The sequence below is a fragment of the Eumetopias jubatus genome, unplaced genomic scaffold (genome assembly GCF_037043125.1).
Source record: "Eumetopias jubatus isolate StellerSeaLion01/CBP00866 unplaced genomic scaffold, mEumJub1_p1.0 scaffold_13, whole genome shotgun sequence".
Taxonomy (NCBI): Eukaryota; Metazoa; Chordata; class Mammalia; order Carnivora; family Otariidae; genus Eumetopias; species Eumetopias jubatus.
Genome location: NW_028274819.1, coordinates 53,404,834 through 53,419,733, shown reverse-complemented (window position 1 = coordinate 53,419,733; position 14,900 = coordinate 53,404,834). Strand labels below are relative to the sequence as shown.

Here is a 14,900-nt window from a genome sequence, read left to right as displayed (position 1 = left end):
CTGCAGGCTATTCACCATATTCCTTTATATGGTATTCAAGGCACTCAGAGGTGGGGTTTCTGCTTCAAAACCCCTACTTTATCTCTCCTTACTTCCTATCACACAGACTGTTCTTTGTTCTGTTGTTCATCCAGTCTGCTGCCATCTTCCATGCATGGGCATTTATGGGCTCTGTGAAGATTCTAGTCAAAAAGTAACTGTTGACCACTTAGGGCTGAGCAGGCAGTTTTGAATACCTAGTTACCCCAGAGTCATTTTGGACCAGAGCTCTCTCATTCATTCGTTCATTCCTTCATGTTTAGCCTTTCTAACATACTGTGTACTCCTTCTATTCCAGGCCCTGGGAATCAGTATCAGGAAAGACAGATATGGTTTGGGCTCTCCTAGAGCTTACAGAGTAGCAGGGAAGGCAAAATTGAAGCAAAGAATTACAGTGAAGTCTGATGAATGTCATGAAGTGCAAATAAGGGAAGTGATGAGAGGGTACATATTGCAAGGGAACTTTTATCTCCTTACTACCTGAGGAGATGACATTTACGTGAGACCTGAGGATTGAGAAAAATTAGCTAAGTAAATGGGGTTAAGAAAGGCAATTTTAGGCAGCAGGCAGGGTATATGCAAAGACCTGGAGGCCAGGTGAGAGGGACAAGGCCATGTCCATGTTGGGTCATTTATTAAGCAACCATTTACAGCTGATGTAAGGTTATGTCATGTACTGTGCTAGGACTTAGGGATATAAGAAACAATCAGATGGCCCCTTCCTGTCTGGAGAAATTCAAACAGGAGCAGTGGCATCACTCCTTGGTAACCAGGGTGCTAAGGTCACCCTAAATCTTGGACTCAGTCTCCTGGGTCCCATGTGACAGGACTTAACAGCTTTAGAGAAATGGCCTGCCCTTGAGCATTTGGTGCACCTGTCAAGCAGAGAGGACGTGGACCTTAGATGCACACTTGCTTCACACTCACCAGGTCTTTGGTTGATGGGGTTCATATGCAGACAACTTGAGGTTGATTGAGGTCCAGAGATTGGTTTTTACCCCAGTAGGAACATAGTAGAGCCTTTCTGGCTGAGATGAAGTTGCCTTGGTTTTCAGAGCTCATTGTCACTGGTCTCATTTGTTATTGGGATTGAGTGGTATCAGACCCATCCATTTTCTTGAACTGATGTCTGTTGTTCCGAGTTCTGGCACTGCTGATGGACAGAAGTCTTAGGGGCTGGCTGTCTTGGACAATGCAGTGCATGATTGCAGGGTGCGTCGTTCACACAGACTGTGTTATGAATGGGGCCACCCCTCCCTAGTTGTGCAACAGTGCATCATTGTGGCACTGGTTGAAGGGAGGTTATTTAAACACTGACTGTGTGCCCCGGGCTAGGTGGTTTATATTCTCTACTTCACTTAATAGTCCCAAGAATGCTCTGAGGTAAATGCTGTTAGTATCCTCATTTACAGATGAGAAGACTGAAGGTCCAGGGAAGCTAGCAAGTGGTGGCTTGGGGTTCAAGCTCTGGTCTGACTGAAGTCCATGCTTCTCCCCCACTCCCAGCTGTCGCCCAGTGTGGTTACAGACTTTAGGTCTTGCCTGTCATCTTGTTGCCATGGCTTCCTTGGCCTTGTCTACTTGGACTTATCTGCCTGGCCTCCCTGTGTCAGTAACCCGTGGATTCTCAGCATGGCCGAGGCTCAGGAATGTGCCTGCTTGGGAGATACCCTAGAGTATCTAAATTGTTTTTCCCATCCAAATTCTTGTGCATGCGTTTAGTGTGAGGCAAGGACATAACTATAGCTAAAGTCACTTTTGAGAAGTAAGTCAGCTCCAGATTTGTCGGGCCGCCTTTCTCGCTGCAGCTTCCCCAGCACTCTCAGTAGGAGAGAGACCAGGAGATGGCTCACCAGAGATGAGTCTGAGTGAAAAAGGCACTGAGACTGGTGGGATGTGATCCCCCCGGGCTTCCTGAGGGGCCTGACTGCCAGGCTCAGTTGGACCTTTGTACATTAGTAGTCCCTTTTCCAGGGGCTTATGTTCTTGTTTCTTCCTTTTAATGGAGGGCCAGCCTCTTCCCCTGGGGATCCTGGAGCTGCTGACCTCAGTGTGAGAGGGTTTTTTCTTCCCTGAGCTGTCAGGGGTGTAGGAGTATGTGTGCTGTGGAGAGGGAGGTGTGTGGGGCAGAGTCTGGGGAGAGGGGGGTGGGGAGGGATGTGTCGGCACCGCCTCACCCGCTTCTCCGCACTCTGTCTTCTCCTCTGCGCCCCCATGGAGGCTTTGCGGTCTCTGTCTTGTGTAAGAAGTAGGGTCCTAAATACCACGAGGCGGCTGCACCCACCTGTCTTGTGTTCCAGCTCCACCAGACTGCTTGCAGTGCCTGAAGCATGACAGGCTTTTTCATACATTCTGTTCCCTCTGTCAGGAATGTCCTTCCTGTCTTTACCCCCTGTATGCCCACACATCCTTCAAGACCCAGGTTAGATGTCACCTTTTCAGTGACGCTGCATTATTTTGTGCCCCCACAGCACTTTGTACCGGCCTCTGTGGTGCAGTGATTATCCACTTCCCTGTCTGCCCCCGTTTCCATGATGTAGCCTCTTGAGAGTGAGAAACAGAGTGGGTTTCATCTCTTGTTAGCAGGCACAGGGCCTGAGGGAGACTCAAGTTATCAGTAATTTTGCCTTGAACGACACTAATGCCTGAGCTGGAAGCAGATGTTTGCGTACCAGTCTGTTGTGCGCCTCCAGGAGCTACGAAAGGGTTCTCTTCGGTGATTCAGTGTCCTGCATGTCGTCCAGGTTCCAGAGCCCTGCCACCATGCATCACAGTGGCTGACAGGCAGAGGGAATGGTGTCGTGTGCCCCAGATGGTTATCTTTGTCTGCTTGGCCTTACCTTGCCCTTCACCCACAGTGCTCTTCGAAGCCCCTGGGCCTGACCCAGGGAATGAGTAGGGAGGAAATGCCAGAAATGAGCCACTCTTGGCATCCTGACTCCTTCACTCTCAGGTTTGGCCCTTTGGGGCAGTGCAGAGTGAGAAAATGGAAATGAACTGTTCCCTGTAATAGCAGCCGAAAGGGATCTCCTCCAGATTGTGCATACTCTCCCCGGTGTGGCGGCAGCTGCAGCTGGATCGGAGACAATCAGTTCTTCTAACCTAGCTCACTTGGCTCACCCTGAGGTTTCTCACACGGCCGCGAGCCTGAAACAAGTCCTGTTACACTTGGTTTTCCTCCATCATCAGGCCACAGACTGTGAGATTGTATATTTGTCTGCCTTCATTTTAATAGAGAAGGAAACCGAGGTCCACAGGGGGTATGGGACAAGGTCAAGGTCATTATGACTGGTATCAGCCAAGGCTGGTGGACGCTGGTCTTCCCACTCACAGCAGAAGTATAGCTCCCTTCACTATACCTTGCTGCCTCGCATATCAGTTTTCTTTTTCTATTGGTAATTCCTATAGACTGTGAACTCGGTGAGGGTGAGTCAGCTGGGAAACTGGCTATCTTGTCCTTCGGGCACTCCCGCACTCCTGCACTGGCTAGATCCAGGAGACAGTCAGGAAAGACTTGGTGAAGGACTGAATAAAAACCCAAGTTGCTCCAGGAGGACCCCATGAGCTAAGCCAGAAGAAGACTAAAGAAAGCAGATCCCTCCCAGTTTCCCTGGAATATCTTTGGTTTTGATGATGATTCCTGTGGTTTGGCTTTCCCAGTGTTAAACACAACGTTGGCTGGAGCATGGAGGAGTGTGGTTTGTAACACTGGTGTTCGATCCTTGTGAAAGCCAGATCTGTAATGAGGCTTCTGGGAACATACCACATCTGGGCTAGCCAAGGATGCCTTTGGGTCTTCAGACCCGTCCCTTGCTCCCCAGCAGCAAGCATAGGACATAGAGATTGTCTGCAGCACTGCAAATTCCATTACAGATAGATAACATTTGTCCAGTGCTTATCATGATTTCTGGAACTATTTTAGGTATTTTATAATTCTCTTAATCCTTACAATCCTCCATGAGTAGTTCCTATAATTTTTTAAAAAAACTTTTCAAAGTGACTTTATTGAGTAAATTTACACAGAGTAAAATGCACTTGTTTTTTTTTTTTGTTTACTTTTTTGTTGTTTTTGTTATGCACTATATTAATACACTGCATAACCTTCTAGGAGGGGTAGATGAGTATGACTGAGTTATTTTTCATCAATCAGGAAAATGCTTCCTTAATCGATATTCTCCAAACCCTTTGACACATAGTAATGATTAACTCCAGAGACCCGCCTATCTCTTTGCATCAGACTCCACTGATATGGATAATAGGCAACCTTTTTTCCCTTGCCCCCGTTACTGAACCTGTGGATGTGGGCCGTGGCTATGCCGGGGATGACCAAGCACATGGCCATGACGCCGATCCTGGGCCGGATCTCGAACCACATCGCAGCGCGGTTGCCGGAGCCAAGCCCCTGCCTGCCCGGCCCGGTAAAGGTGACCCGGCCTCCAAAATGCACTTGTTTTAAGTGTTGACAAAGATGTACAACCTTTGTAATCTCTCCCCTGCAGTCAAGGTATAGAACATTTCCATCAATAGGTACTATTATTATCCTCATTCTAGAGGGCAGAGAACTAAAGTATAAGAGGAGTTAAGGGACATTGAAGGGATGTCCAAGGTCTCATGGCTTATAAGTGATAGCACCAGGATTTGAACCCCAGAGCCCATATTCTTGACTACCATATTGCTTTCCATCTCTTCATTTGTGGTTCAGTCATTGCCTCTCTTGTCCGGGTGGACAAGATTAAGGAGTAAGATGACTTAGGCTTAAAGTCTAAGCATTAAAGGGGTCCTGGGCAAGCGGCCCAGAGGTAGGCAGTGGGGAGGGATGAAACAGCAATCTCAGTACTAGAATCCCAGGACCCAAGCAGGCAGAGCTACTTGCCTTTTGGCCAGCCTTCACCTCTCCACGCCCTGACTAGGGAGCCTCCTAACAAGCTATAATGTAGTGCCTGAAAAGGGGACTGGCTCCTCGGTTCACATAACTGAGATGTGAAACAGAAGAATAGTCTCATTTGCTCTGAGAGTGCTGTCTGTGGTAGCCTGCATCCATTTCTGGGCTAGGCAACTCTCAGGGCCACACGGACAGGTCAGAGCATATATAAAGGAGGCACAGTGGATAGAGATCCTGAAAATCTGGTCCTTTGAAGAGGGGTTGAGGAACTAGATTTGGAAGCCCTGAAGAGAAAACATAATTGTTGCCTTCATATCCTTGAAAGGCCATTCTTTGGATGAGAGCATCAACCTGTTTTTCTCTGTGGCTTCAGAAGGCATAATTAGAGAGCCCTGTGGGTGGGACAGTATAAGCATATTTTGGAAAAATTGAGGTACAGTGGATATGACATACCTCATCAGCTTGTCATCAGCTTGGAGTACAAATAAGGTCAGATCTTTTTTCAGTAGTAAGATTGATCTCTTGAATGAGGATGAAATTATCTGAAGTTTAGTACGTCCCTCCTGGGGCCTTTCCTCTTTCTCTTTCTGAAGTATTTAAGAACTTCATAGGCTTATTTGGTCCAAAGGAGTCAGGCTTAGTTCCCAAGAGAGAACTAGAGAATCTTATTGGTCTGTTAGTGGGCCCCATTTTCAGCTTCTGTCATTGGCACACAGTGTGGCTTTTAAGAATGGCTCTCACAGTGTACTCTTTCCTTACTTAGCGTAGCCACGAGGACTTGGTTCTACACATGGTGCAGTGGTTCTTTGAGGGAGGATGACAGCACCCTTCAGTTTCACATTTGGCCTCGGCTCCACTATGCTTGAGCTCTCAGAGTGAATGCTCCTCAGTTCATATATGTATAAACTCATTCATTGGAGGAGGGAACCCCTACAATCACCAGTTGGCAGGGTCTAGAAGTATTTCTAGATTTAGCCACATTTCAGTTCCAGAACCAGCCTTCTTCTACAGTCATTTTGGTTATAGTATTGAGCTTGAAACACCCATTCAGACTTTGTTTCCTCTGTGTGAGCACTTACTGTAGGCTCTTAATGTTCCTTTCTACCTTTAACTTGATTAGGATCTGAGTCTGTTAGGGAAATGATAATAGCATTGAACCTCAAAAGAAAGGGGTGAAGATTTCAGTCTTTTGTCCTGGAAGGGTTTTGGATCCTGCACATATGTGTGTTCATTCATTTGTATTCACTTTCTAAGGGGTATTGGGAACAGTCTTTGCCAAATCACAAAAGATCATGCTGTTTCCTTTCCCCTAGGGAATGTGTGCTTCCTTGTTTTATATTTATATGGTTAAAAGGGGACTCCCTCAAGAACAAGGGTCTGCTCCAAGGTGACTTGATGTTTCTAAGGCAGAGGGGGCTGACAACTTTAAAATGGCAGTTTCCATAACTGAAGTAGTTTGAATTATTTTTAATCTGGTCCCCTGCTGTACAAGGAGGATTTTTCAAACTACTAGAAATTCCTACCATTGGAGTGGGCCACCCAGAGATCTGAGTGCTTTGACATTACAACTGTTAAACAGACTAGCTGCCTAGAGCCATTGTGAGGAAATGCTGGATTTCTTATAAGACCACCCACCATCCAGAATGAGTAAGGTTAACATCAGAAGATGTGAGAATGGGCAACTGGACCATGTCATCTAAACCTGGATTTTAAAACCCTTTCCTCCATGGGGGGGACTCTCACTAATTACCTCCACTATATCATACTAGCTTCAGCAAGGTACTGCTCTCCTTTTATGTTTGGATCCAAGTTGGGCACGGGAACTTTTCTTTATTACCATATAACTGAGCCCTGCATAGAATATTTAGACAAGAATTTTCTAAAGACTCAGGGATAGCAATAGGAAAATAAACATAGTTATTGAAACTAGATAATCTGGCTTATATAATGTTGCTTGATCTCTGCACCCAGAGGATATATACACAGAAGCAGTGCCATCCCGATTATCTGGTGATGGGCTGGAAGCAAGATGAGTAATGAGTATGAGTTAGAATAAGTTGGCCTCTAAAGGGCCTTATAGCTCTGAGATTTTGTGATTCTTCTAGGGTTTCAATCCTGAAAATTCTAGAACTGACTTTGTGCTGTGACTCCTAGAAATCTTACAGGCCCAACAGGGGGTCAGGAAAGTGGGTAACTATGATGCAGTTGAGGTTACCACTGATCTCATTTCCACATTTCTCCCAACCACAGCTCTCCCCTTAGGCCAGAGAAATACAGTATGAAATACAGCCCCTTATGTTATATGTCTGACCGCGATTAAAAAAAAATAGCCTTATTCTTTGTCCATGATGTTGATCTGTCCTTTCTCATTTGACCCTCTCAACACTTCGTGATATGGGCAAAAAAGTGCTTACTAAGCTCTTTTTAGAGGTGAATAAACTGAGGTCCAGAGAAGTTAAGTAGTTTGCCTGTCTAGATTACACACTAGATTGACTGGTATCCTTAGTGCCGTCAAGAACTATTTGTTAAGGGACACCTGGCTGGCTCTGTGGGTTAAGCATCTGACCCTTGTTTTCAGCTCAGGTCATGACCTCGGGGTCATGAGATCGAGCCCCATGTTGGGCTCTACGCTCACTGGGGAGTCTACTTGAGATTCTGTCTCTCCCTCTTCCCTGCCAGGCCAACAACCCCTCCCCCCTCTGCTCAAGCACATGCTCTCTCTCTCAAATAAACAAATAAATCCTTTTATTTTTATTTATTTATTTGTTTGATGGAGAGAGAGCACGAACACAAGTAGGGGGAAGAAGCAGGCAGGAGAGGGAGAAGCAGGCCCCCCGCTGAGTGGGGAGCCCAACGTGGGGCTCGATCCTAGGACCCCGGGATCATGACCTGAGCCGAAGGCAGACACTTAACCGACTGAGCCACCCAGGCATCCCAACAAATAAATCTTAAAAAAAAAAGGAACTATTTGTTGAATAAATGAAGCTTAGATTCTGTCTGTCCTTGGCCAGTATTTGCTACCGCATTATTCCGAACCCTCCAGGGGCTTCCTGTGAGCATCTGAAGGATTGGCTGGTTTTTGCTGAATTTCCCTTTGGGATTCCCTCATTCTGTAGCTGAAGCTGTGTGCACTCTTTAGAGAACATCAGCCCAATTGTGTTCCCTACAGAGTGGGATGGGAAAAAACATTCCACCCACCGTGGTTCTTTTTTTGTTCCTTGTTTTCTGGGATCTTCATATTGCCGACAAGAGTGACTCATAGACTGCACTATATGATTTTCTTGGTTAAGAGAACTTTTTTCTTAGCTCTAGAAGAAATTAACCAATAGTTACATATGGTTAAGATGCAGATGTTTAGCAGCTTTACCCAGAGCACAATAGATCTAACTGAGCCCAAACCTATTTGATTCAGTAAAACTCTGCAGTCACTGTGTACCTAGCCATGTGTTAGGGATTTAGAGGAAGCCCTTGGGGTGAGGGGCTTAGAGTCCAGTTGGAGAGATAGACACATGCATAAGCAGGAAAATAGTTTGAGACAATTTTAAATAAAACGCAAAGTTAAGTAGTATATGTGTAAACATTTAAATGTGGGGAGTAGGTCATAAAGGGCTTAGAAGGTATGGTGAAAAGAGTGTGTGCTTTAGAACTGTGGCTTGTTGACAGGTTAAATCCCTGAACTACTTTTTCCTTATCTGTAAAAATGGGTATAGTGATAGCAGCCTCACAGGGGTGTGAGGATTACGTGAGGTGATGTGTTCAAAGCACCAGCATAGTGACTGATGCATGGTAGGCCTTAAACCAGTGGTGATCCCCTCCCTCCCTCCCCTCCGTTTTTCTAGGAGCTTTCCTAGAGGAGCTAAGCCTGAAAGGTTGATTAGGATTTGGGGGAAGCAAGGAGGGAGGATGGCAAGCCAGGAATGAAAGGGCAGGCCTTGTGAGTGTGTCAGTCTGGTGGGAGTGGGGGGGCACATGGGAAAAGCAGTGCAGAGTAAAGCTAAAGAGACAGAAGTTTGGACTTAATTTAGAAGAAGTGTATTATGGGAGGTGTATTTAAGCCCTGTACACATGTGTCTATATGTATATAAAGGTCCTTATTATACTCTGCAGCATAGTGTAGTAGTTAAGAGCTTGGACTCTAGAGCCAGACTGCTTGTCTCTAAATGCTACCACTTAGTTTACTTCTCCAGGCCTTCGTTTCTGGATTGGGAAAATGGAATTGATCGTATTGATACCTTGTAGGGTTTTCATGAGGGTGAATGAGATAGATATGAAGTGCTTAGAATAGTGCCTGACACATAGTGCTACATAAATGTTAGCTGCTATAATAATAATTTAAATGACACAAAACTTTTATAAAAAGTGTATGCCCTTAGTGATGAACTCTAACAGTTAAAGAAATAAGTTCGAGGCGCCTGGGTGGCTCAGTCGGTTAAGAGTCTGACTATTGATTTTGGCTCAGGTCATCGTCTTGGGGTCCTGGGATCAAACCCTGGGTTGGGCCCTGTGTTCGGCAGGGAGTCTGCTTGAGGATTCTCTCTCTCCCTCTGCTCCTACTCCTGCTTGTGCTTTCTCTCTCTCTCTCTGAAATAAATAAATTAATTTAAAAAAGAGCTGATCCATTAACTGAGGAATGTCAGTCAACTGATGTCTGCCGTTTGAAGGCCTCTGCTAGAGGGAACAGGGTCATCAACATGGTGAGCGAGGTGAGGCCTGCATGAAGTGGTAGGAAACAAGATCTGATAAGAAGGGGCAAGACGAACTGAGGGGGGCAGTTGGCAGTGGGCTCTTGAGTTGAGGTGTGTTCCTGTTGAATCGTCTAGTATAGGACATTTGTTGCATCTGGAGGTAATTCCTGCGAGGGTTAGGCAGTACAAGTGTAGGTCTTGGTCAGCCTTGTCAAAGAACTTGAGTTCCAGGGAGGGGAGTGCAGCACTGCCAAGCAGACAGTACTGCCATAGGAGGAGCATCGCTGCATACTGTTTGAGTGGATAAATGTTGTTCGAATAAAATAGAGCGGTCATTGAGGACCACTGGGGAGCCAAACGTTCCCCTCAGAGTAAGCAGTATGTGCACTGGGCTTGACAGCAGGGCAGGATTTGATGGGGGCGGTGGGGGGATGTGCATGGAGATGAGAATGGGTTTAGTGGATGATCAAGTTACCAGTGAGACTTGAACCCAGTTTCTCTATTCCGGTGAGTTCTGCAGAACAGCGCTCCTTGCAATGGCCGTGTATAACATCTAGACTGCACACAGCGATCTCATCACGTGGGCTGCAAAAGTAGCTCTGATTTCCTGGGAAGAGTGGCCTGTGGTGCTTGGGTGGCACCTCACCAGCTTCTTTGCTGATTTGCAAGTCCCACTAGGGTCAGCCTGGGCTGGTGTTCTATGCAGTTGGGGTGGGGGATAGGAAGCTACCCTCTTCCATTGGGATAGTGCTTCCAGAAAGTGCCTGAGGACCTTCCCCCTCACCCTTCCTTCCAGTGCTGCTTGTGCTTTGTGCCTTGGCTGGGCCTGGCTGGAACATGGGTTTGGTGATGGGTGGGTAAGGTGGCAGGGACTGTTGGATTTTCTGCTTCCACTAAATGAACTGTGGTTTGTTATGACCTATTTGCTTTGCTCTGTATTTGTGCTGCATTAAAGGATTTTTGTCTTCATCTTGACCAGCTCAAAGTTAAACCACTAGAGGTTTTCATTTGAACTGGACCATTTCTCATTTTAGCTGGCTTTTAAGCTTTAAGTCTTTTTTTTTTTTAATTTAGGATTTTATTTATTTATCTGAGAGAGAGCATGAGGTAGGGAGAGGGAGAAGGAGAAGCAGACTCCCCGCTGAGCAAGGAGCCCGATGTGGGACTCGATCCCAGGACCCTGGGATCATGACCTGAGCTGAAGGCAGACGCTTAACCAACTGAGCCACCCGGGTGCCCCAAGTTTTAAGTCTTAAGACCATTAATGGTGGTCTCCACCAGCAGAGCTTTTTGTGAGGTAAGGTGGCTCAGGCTGCTGGGAGCCAGTTTGCAAGGAAAGCAGCAGAAGTGTGCATGCACAAGATAGAGAAGTCTCCCTCAAGCTTATGCTCAGTGCTTTGGGTCTGTGTGAGTGCAGAGTGGAGCTAGGTGTATTACAGAGTTTGATGGTTTTCCCTGGAGCAGATACCCCAGAGGTATAATATTTTTGAAGCAACAAGGGCTATAGTGTATTTCTTTTATCCCACATCAACTTTTCTGCTAGGAACCTGGGAGTCTTTAGTCTGCCTTTAGAGACCTCTCCAGCCCTGGCTATGTAGGGTTGGCATTCTAGAATCCAGATGTTTCATATTCCCTAAGACTAAGCCAATGGCATTTTCTCTGGGAAGCCTTTCCCTGACTTTTACAAGAGAATTAGTCACCTTGCTTCCACAGAAGTTGGTATATCCTTTAACTGTAGCTCTTTCCTTGTATCCTGATTCCCTGTTTTCTTCACTAGAAGGTAAGCTTTTCTTCCCCCTGGTAAAGCTATTATGCTGTAATAAAAAAAAAAAAAAGAAAAAAAAGAAAAAGATTATTTACTGCTGAATGCACCTTTTACCAAAAGAGCCACAGGCCAACTCAGGGTTCTAAAAAACCCCACAAAACTTCCTGACTAGATGGAAAAATATAGCAGAGAACAAACACAGCTTTCCTCCTTTCCATTATCTCCCACAGTCACATTACAAAGACTTGAAGAAAACAAATTGGTCACATACACGCAAGGTTCAACATAAGTGATAGAAACAAATGAATTAGTCAAAAAATGGCTTCCTCTACAACCAGAAGCACAAACTAAAAGGTAAGCTTTTTGAAGGCAGAGGTTTTTTTTTTTTTATTGTGTGGCTCTAGCACCTAACATAAGTTGTATACAGAATAAACATCAATAACGAAGAATGGATGAATGAATAAGTTAATGGTAGGTTTTTAGTACTTTTCCTTCTTATCGGGAATTCAAGCCCCCAACTGGGTTGATTTGGCAGGTGGACCTCAGACTGGGACAAATTGGATGTCTTCTGTGCAGACTTCAGATCGTGTGAAATGTTCTCCCCTGCTAGGGTGTTTCCCCCTGGCCTTTCCATTTTTCAGCATTCCTCTCTTCTTTGATTGCCATTTAAAGATCTGAATGCTGAGGATGAGCTGGTGGAGGGGAATGTTTCCCTGAGGACGTGGTGTCTGATGGTGGCCAAGACTTTGTGGTTGATTAACTCCCTGATGAAATCCCTGACTTTGAGGCACCAAGGGAGGGAATGAGGGTATATGGAAGCCAAGTTAAGAACTCTGTGAGGATGATGAGGGGTGGACGGGGGAGTGGGGTTGGGAGTCATGGTGAGATGAAAAGAGGATGGCTAGAGAAATCTAGAGGTTTTAACTCTCCCTCAATCCCGTCGTAGATTTCATTTCCCCTTTTGTGGTCCAGAGTCGGAGCAGCTATAGTAGAAAGAACAGAAGCCAAGAGGCTTGACTTTTTCTGCCACCAGCTCACTGTGCCACCTAGGACGAACCACTGCTGTTGGTCTCATTTCCTTCATTTGTCAAGCAGGATGAAGAGCCTCTGCCCTGCCAGACTGCCTTAACTGTAGTGAGGCCTGGGGACATGTTGAATGAGAAAGCTCTGACCAGAGTAGGAGAAAAGTACAGTGATGCTGGTCAGCCTCCCATCTTTTCTCACCAGAGTCCCCCTGTCTCTGGAGGAATCCACTATTGTAGCCCAGCTCTCAGTGCTCGGGTTCCTCTGGCCTTTCTGTTCTTTCCAGCCTCTAGATAGCCACGCGTCCTATGTAATGTGGGTGACCCAGTAAGCATTCACAATTCCCTGCTTGGAATTCCTATAGGCCAGGGGCCATGTTTGTTTCCTCAGTGTATCCCCAGCCCTTAGGACAGGGTTGGAAAAGCAGGCACTTATTGAACATTTCTTGAAAGAGAGTTTAAGTTTGAACACTGGATCTGCCATATACAGTAATAACTTGATGCCGGACCAAGAGACTTGTCTTCCCTAAGCCCTAGTTTCCTTTATCCGTTCAGTGAGAGTCATAATCCTTGTGTCTCAGGGCTGGCATGAGAAGTGAATCTCTGTGAAATTCCAGGCGTCACGGAAATGTAATTTCCCTCTATACCTGCCAGCAATGGTATGTGGGGGCCCAGTAATCGGCTAGTTACTATACAGTATGCCCCCAGAGTGGCCTGCTGAACCCAGAGTTGCTTCTGAGGTGGTGTGTTCTGGATATTTACCTCTAGGACGGAAGAAGGAAGCAGAACCTTGGGATTTCCCTTAGCAGTTCCGGCCTTTTCTATTTGCCTGCCCCACTCGTTCTTCCTTGGATTCTGTTCCTGGAATAGCTCGAATATTTTTCTGCCTCTTAGTTCTCCAAAGTGTCTTAAGCAGCCAGAGCACTTTTGTCTGGACTCTTATAAGCTTGCTGTGTTTGGTCCTTGTTATTCTTCATTAGTTGGTATATATCCTGCTTATTTTTGGTTTCCTGACCTGTTGTACTCTCTCCATGGTCAACATAGCTGTGTCTGAGGTAAGTCACTTCAGGGGGCTCCCTCTAACCACACAGGTCTGTGAGGTAGAAGAGAGCTCAGTGCCAGTCTCGATTCGCCTCTCTAGCCCTGTGACCTTGGGCAAGGCTCTTTCCCTCTCTGGGTCTCAGGCTTCTCATCCCTAAAATGAAGGATTTGAACCGAGTAAGTGGTTTCTAAGGGTCCTTAAATTTGGAGTGTGAGTTTGGACAAGTCATTTTTCTTTTTTTGGGGAGTCTTAGCTTCTTCATCTGTAAAATTAAGTAGGTTGGGCTGAATAATTTATAAAGTCACTTCTGGGCCTAAATATTTTCTCCTCATTCTCTCTCTCTCTCTCTCTCTCTCTCTCTTTTTTTTCCCCTTTCTACCTTATATTGCTTTCTGGAGCATTTCTGTGACAGTTAACAGCTGTGGACAGGAAACCCTTCAACACTTCTAACTTGGCAAAAGTTGCTGCTCCTTCTGAACCTCATCCCAGCCCATTTCCTGTGTTTACAGCATTTGGGTTTTTTGCTCAGTGACAAGCCTGACAGGCCATACTCTAGTTCTCCATGGCCTTGTGCCGGGTAGACCAAAATGAGCACCAGTTTGGGAGTTTGGGGGACAAGGTTTCAGTCTCCACTCACCTGTGTCACCTTAGGCAAGTTACCTGCCTTCTCAGAGTTAAGTGTCCTTATCTGTAAAACAAGAGGGTTTAACTAGCTCTGCTATTGTAGGATATTAATACTTGCCTCCCTTCTATTCCCCTGGCATGGCCCTCTTTTTAGCCTGTTTCTTCCACATACACCACTGTGGAAGGGACCCAGGGTAGCTCCCTTTGCGTTTGGGACAAAATAAGAGGAAGAAAAGAAGTCAAATAGCTATCTCAGGCCCAGACTGGCAGCAGAGAAGAGTTGAGGTGCGGAGCTGGTGTGACCAAATTGCCCAACAAATCAGCTATATATTTGGTAACCAGTATGCATTTATCCTCTTTTTTTTTTTTAAAGATTTATTTATTTATTTGAGAGAGCGAGAATGAGAGTACATGAGAGGGGGGGAGGGTTAGAGGGAGAAGCAGGCTCCTCGCTGAGCAGGGAGCCCGATGCGGGCTCAATCCCGGGACTCCAGGATCATGACCTGAGCCGAAGGCAGTCACTTAACCAACTGAGCCACCCAGGCGCCCAGTATGCATTTCTTCTTATCGAGACTCTGGAGATGGACAGTATCCCAGTTCCAGCCTTTCTTTTACTATTTATATGACTTGAGCAAGTCACTTAGCATATCTGGGCCTCAGTTTCCTCATCTTATATTAGGGATAATCAAAATACTGACTTTACAGATTTGTAAAAGAGACAATGTAGGTACAAGTCCCAACATAGTTCTTGACTTGTTCATCCCCCCCTTTCTCCCTTAGACAGTAACAAGGTACTTAATTCTGTTCTTGTGGAGATAGCAGGAGGACACTCAGGTCCCAC

General features: G+C 45.9%; 1 protein-coding gene and 1 pseudogene across 4 annotated transcripts in view; one reads left to right on the top strand and one right to left on the bottom strand.

The window, feature by feature from the left end:
* STIM1 (stromal interaction molecule 1) overlaps positions 1 to 14,900 on the top strand; it is a 190,557-nt gene that overhangs the window by 73,340 nt on the left and 102,317 nt on the right. The window contains exon 1 of one of the 4 annotated variants that reach the window (XM_088017882.1): positions 11,651 to 11,725. The exons of the other annotated variants lie outside the window; for them this stretch is intronic. The gene's annotated coding sequence lies outside the window, so the exon portion shown is untranslated. Of the gene's footprint in view, positions 1 to 11,650; positions 11,726 to 14,900 lie in introns of those variants that run through there. 4 annotated transcript variants of the gene reach the window in all.
* Positions 4,157 to 4,414, bottom strand: LOC114218776 (NADH dehydrogenase [ubiquinone] 1 alpha subcomplex subunit 1 pseudogene; annotated as a pseudogene).